The sequence below is a fragment of the Gobio gobio genome (assembly GCF_949357685.1).
Source record: "Gobio gobio genome assembly, chromosome: 10".
Lineage (NCBI taxonomy): Eukaryota > Metazoa > Chordata > Actinopteri > Cypriniformes > Gobionidae > Gobio > Gobio gobio.
The window spans coordinates 24,096,272-24,102,387 of NC_137116.1; positions in this window are offsets into that span (position 1 = coordinate 24,096,272).

Consider the following 6,116-nt stretch of genomic DNA (forward strand, 5'->3'; position numbering starts at 1 on the left):
CATCTCATACATCAATACTCCTAGAGCCCAGACATTGGCTGGGATGGCGTGGAATCTAGGTTCTGTGAAGACTTCAGGTGGGCAGTACACCTTTAACCCTGTAAGCAAGACGTTTGCACATTTAAAACATCAAATAATCAGTAAGTCCCAATATTCAGGTTTCCACACTCCCAAAATGCACTGCTCATCAATAATTTGCTCTCATATCCATCACTACTAAGTAGCTGACCACAGCCAAAGTCTATCAGCTTGGGCTCTAATGTGTTTTTCTTCAACAGGAAGTTGTGTGCATGAACGTCATTTTGAAAAATGCCATGCTCGATGCAGAGTTGTACTGCCACCACAGCCTGTCGAATGATGACCTGTGCTTGTTTCATCCAGTTTAGAGTTACGAATGATGAAGTCCAGCAAGCTCTCACAAGGTTAAGGATACTCAATGATGATAGTGAATTTTCAAGTGTGTTCAAACCACTCGTATAGCTGTATGACGTAGGGGTTTATGTTCTCTTGCCTCATCATTAGCAGCAGCGCCACTTCTGTAACGAGAGGTTCGGGATGCCCAGGCTAGAGAAAAGTGGCAGACAGAAGGTTAGCTGGGTAAAAAAAGAGGAAATCATCATATTTAAATGAACTTCTCTTTTTTGATCTTTTGTAGATACGTTTAACAGAGCCTTTTCAGCTTTTGGTGCTTCTAGGCTCATTTGTCTATTAGATTTACAGCTAATGCTTCCTACAGGTGTATTAACTAACTACAGCATTAAATACACATTCAGTTTCTGACCAACTTACAATATCAAGGTAAAGATAGTTGCTAATCTTGTGCATCCGTTTGATGGCAACCTGCAAAAAAAAAAAACCCTTTCAGCAGCCGCGGCTCGTCTGTATGGGCAGGTGGGGCAGAGCTCCACCAAAATATTCATCCAAACATAGACCTCTATATACACTGAATTATTAATAAATTGTAAATATGTTCAGAATTCTGCAACAAATATTTTTCAGATTTTCTAGACACTTTAAGTTGTGAAGTGTGCAGTATATTAAAATGAAGCACATGGATTCGACAGGTATGTATTATGATGCTAGGTGGGGCAGCCAATCTCTGCCCCCTCCCTAGCTTTACAGCGTCCCACAAATTTCCAATGTTAATCAAGTGACAACCTCCCCCAGTTTCTCTTGAAGCCTATATGGAAGTGCCTTAAACTACAACTCATCGACTGGCTGCTAGGGACAGGGTCCAAAAGGGAGCAGAATCTCATTGAGCTCCATGTTAAAATGCCCAACTTTACAGCAGGAAAAAACATGTACAAATGCCTGGTACAAATTGTGGTTTTGGTCTATATGGCTAACTGTGAGGGGGTGACAACAATACTATTTGTTAGTACACTACTGTGGCAACAGCAGAGGAGAGGATGTGTCATAGCCTTCCACACATTCTCGAAGAAAGAACGAATTCCCTTCCTCTTCCTACATTCTCTAGGTGTTTCTGAAATGATGAAAAATAATTGAAAAGACAACTATTAGAAACATCTCTGACCTCAAATAATTTAGCAAACATTATGGGAATCTTACTTTTGAATTTTCTGAAACATAAAACTGTTAGACGAACGTCCAACTAAAATATTTTGGGTAAAAAAAATCTGAAAGAAAATGTCTTACAGACATGCCTGAGGCAGTCTTACACACAAAATAACAATCTCTATCAGTACACTTTACACCGCCCAGCCTTATTTCAATCTAACCTGTTGAGCTCTTGTTCACAGGAGAAGCCTCCATGGCAATTGATGTCTCTGTTGGCTCATCAGGATCTTGACCTGGCAGCGGAGGACACATCATCTCTTGGAGGCTTTTGGACCTGGACAAACTCCATTTGCCACAACTGTCCTGTTCATTTCGGCTATCTGATCTATCACCACTCCACCTCCACTGAGCTGGTGACTGTGACAGAACTTCCCCCTCTGGGTGGACAGAGTTCTCTCTGGACTCTGGATGGGAGAAGAGGTCTTCTCTGGTCCTCTTTGCTTTTGAATCTCCATTTGAGATCTCATTCATTCCTTGTTTATACTGCTAAATATAACGTAATTATATCATATATTGTCTAATATTGCTTACCACCATTAATCTGACATCGCTAGCTTTGAATCTAAATCACTATCAGAACGCTTTAGCATTTCGCTAGCCTGTTAGCCTGCCATCCGTGCATCCGGGTCTCCTGTTTTTCTCTCTCGTGCCTTTTACGCGTCCATCAAACAACTGGTGAGTTGGATTAGTCAACAAACACAGTAAGCCATGTCATCTTCCCCTGTTGTTGCTACTTGCACGGCCTGTCACATGCTCAGTATAGCATTCTCTGCCAGGGAGATAGTCAGGCTGAAGGAGAAGATTTCAGAATTAGAGACACACGCATCCAAACTTTAATTGAGGATAGTGAGAATGTAGGAGCTTTAGATAATACTTTAGATGCGACTAGCTTCCAATGTAACTCTGTACATTGTTTGGTTCCAGCAGCAGAGCTCAAGCAGCCAGGCAACTGGGTGACGGTGAGATGGCATAGTTGTGGATCAAAACACTGCTTCTCCGTTCTGATTAGAACATCAAACAGGTTCTCCCCACTCAGTGACCCACTGAGAATCCTGTTGAAAATGCCCTAGTTATTGGTGATTCTATTACACGGAATGTGAAAATAGAGACACCAGCCACCATAGTCAAGTGTTCACCGGAGTGATGAGATACTTAGCAGACTATCATCACTCACTGGCTGGTTGTCTAAGTGGTGTCCACAGAATAACATAGGGTTCATAGACAATTGGAAAAGCTTTTGGGGCAGACCTGACCTGTTAAAAAGAGATGGTATTCATCCCTCCTGGGATGGTGCCGCTCTTCTCTCTAATATGGCACATAGTCTAAGAGCTGAACCTTGACTAACTGGGGCCCAGGTCAGGAAGCAGACGGACTGGCTTAACCGACCGCCTGCTAGCTGTGTCACGTCACAGAAGTCCGATAAATCCCAACACATAGAGACTGTTTCACCTAGATATTATCGCATAGAGTGTCTGTTCCCCGAATTAGTAAATACAAAAAACTCTCAAACCCAAGGGTAAAAATTGTATTGATGTTCAACAAATAAAAAACAGATATAATACAGATGAACATAAAGCTTGAGTTGCTGAATATTCGATCCCTTCCCTCAAAAGTGCTTATTGTTAAACATTGTTACATTACTTTAAATTAGATTATTCCCCCAATAATATTGTTATAAACGTCTGAAAGAAAAAGGGGAAGGCGTTGCTGTAATTTATAGTAATATCTTCAGTATTACTCAGAAGTCTAGATTCAAATATAATTCTTTTGAAGTTTTGGTGCTTTACATAACATAATGTAGTGTTAATGATGAATCCCATTTGACATTTGGGCTGGCTACTGAATACAGGCCACCAGGGCACCATACTGACTTTATCAAAGAATTTTCAGATTTTCTATCAGAGTTAGTAATGGCTGCAGATAAAGCCTTAATTGTTGATGATTTTAATATCCATGTAGATAATGAAAAAGACGCATTGGTATTGGCTTTAAGAGACATTCTAAACTCTATTGGAGTTAGGAAACACGTGTCAGGACCCACTCATTGTCGTAATCATACTTTAGACTTAATATTGTCACATGGAATAAATGTTGATGCCGTTGAAATTCTACAGCAGAGCGATGACATCTCAGATCATTATCTAGTATCGTGTAAACTTAATTTAACCAAGGCTTCAAATCCGTCCTCCCCTCATTACAAATATGGTAGGACTATCACCACTACCACTAAAGATTGCTTTGTAAATAATCTTCCTCATCAGTTCCATCTCCTCAGCATCCCAGATAGCCTTGAGGAACTCGATGTTGCAACAGAAACAATTGGCTCTCTCTTTTCCAGCACTTTAGATACAGTTGCTCCTCTGCGCTTAAAAAAGATTAAAGAAAATAGTACAACGAGCACACTCAGGCCCTTAAAACAGCAGCCAGAAAAGGGTTTTTCGCATTTCGTGGAAAGGGAACATGATTGCATGCAGAAGGGCTGTTAAAAACTTCTAGATCTGCTTATTTCTCAACTCTCTTAGAAGAAAACAAACACAACCCTCTGTATTTATTTGATACAGTGGCTAAATTAACAAGAAATAAAGCTTCAACTTCTGACGTTTGCAAAAAGCACAGTAGTAATGACTTTATGAACTTCATGTGCAAGATTGATAATATTAGGGAGAAGATTATAACTATGCAACTATCTACTACAGTATTGCATGTATTGTAGTGTCACTGAGAAAAAAATCCATTAATTCGCTGCTAAAGGAGAGGAAGAATTGGCTAAACTCGTTAAATCATCTAAATCAACAATATGTATGCTCAACCCTATACCGTTTCAGTAGCTAAGCTACTGAAAGAGATGTTTCCAGAGGTCATAGATCCTCTTCTTAATTTCGTTAATTCATCCTTGTCATTAGGATATGGACCAAAAACTTTTAAGCTGGCTATTATTAACCCTCTTATTAAAAACGATCCTACAGAATTAGTCAATTACAGGCCAATCTCAAATCTACCCTTTCTGTCAAAAATACTATAAAAAAGCAGTATCCTTTTTTTTTTTTTAAAGAAATTATATCTGTGAGGAGTTCCAGTCAGGATTTAGACTATATCATGGTACTGAGACTGCTCTCATTAGAGTTACAAATTATTTGCTCTTATCATCCGATCGTGGTTGTATCTCGCTATTAGTGTTATTAGTGTATCGACCACAACATTCTTTTGAATAGACTCTCAAATTATGTTGGCATTAGTGGAATTGCATTGGCATGGTTTAAATCATACTTATCTGACCGCTATCAGTTTGTAGCAGTAAATTAAGAGATGTCATATCGATCACAAGTTCAGTATGGAGTACCGCAAGGCTCAGTGCTAGGACCGTTGCTTTTCACCCTGTATATGCTACCCTTTGGGAGATATCATTAGGATGCCGTTAGTTTTCGTTATGCTGACGACTCTCAGCTCTATATTTCTTCACGCCCTGACGAAACTTACCAATTCACAAGATTAACGGAAAGCAAAGCTGATATAAAAAATTGGATTACTATAATTTCCTACAACTTAATTCTGAAAAAATTTTAAAAAAAATTATTATTGGACATAAAACCTCTGCACGTAGCAACCTAGAGTAATGTCTAACACTTAATGGCTGCTCTCTCAAGTCCTCGTCGTCAGTTAGGAACCTGGGTGTGCTCTTTGATACCAATCTTTCAATTGAAAGCCATGTTTGTAGCATCTGTAAAACTGCGTTCTTCCATCTTAAAAATATATCTGAATTATGGCACATGCTTTCAATACAAAATACTGAACAGTTAGTTCACGCATTCATGACCTCAAGGCATATTATTGTAATGCTCTACTGGGTGGTTGCCCTGCTCGCTTAATAAATAAACTGCAGCTGGTCCAAAATGCAGAAGCTGGAGTTCTTACTAGAACCAGGAGGTATGACCATATTAGCCCGGTTCTGTCAACACTGCGCTGGCTCCCTATTAAACTTTTATATACATTTTAAAATCTTGCTTATTACTTACAAAGCACTAAATGGCTTAGCTCCCCAGTACTTGAGCGAGCTCTTAACGCATTATACTCCATCACGTCTATTGCAGTCTCAAAATTCTGGCCAGTTGATAATACCTAGAATATCAAAATCAACTGCTGGCGGTCGATCCTTTTCCTATTTAGCACCTAAACTTTGGAACAGTCTTCCTAGTATTGTTCGGGAAGCAGACACACTGTGTCAGTTTAAATCTAGACTAAAAACACATTTCTTTATTACGGCATACAAGAACATTATAAATTTCTATTATTTAAATCAGCTAAATGATTGTTAGGCTGCATTAACTAGGTCAGCCGGAACCAGGAACACTTCCCATAACACCTGATGTACTCATTACATCATAAAAAGAATGGCATCTAAGCTAATGTTAGTCTCTGTTTATCCTAAGGTTTACTGTAGTCTGCCAGAACCAGATCAGATGGTGGACCTGCGCCTAGACATGATCACAACGCAGCCCTGAAGTGTCGGCAGAGACCATGTCTACTAGACTCTCCCCTGT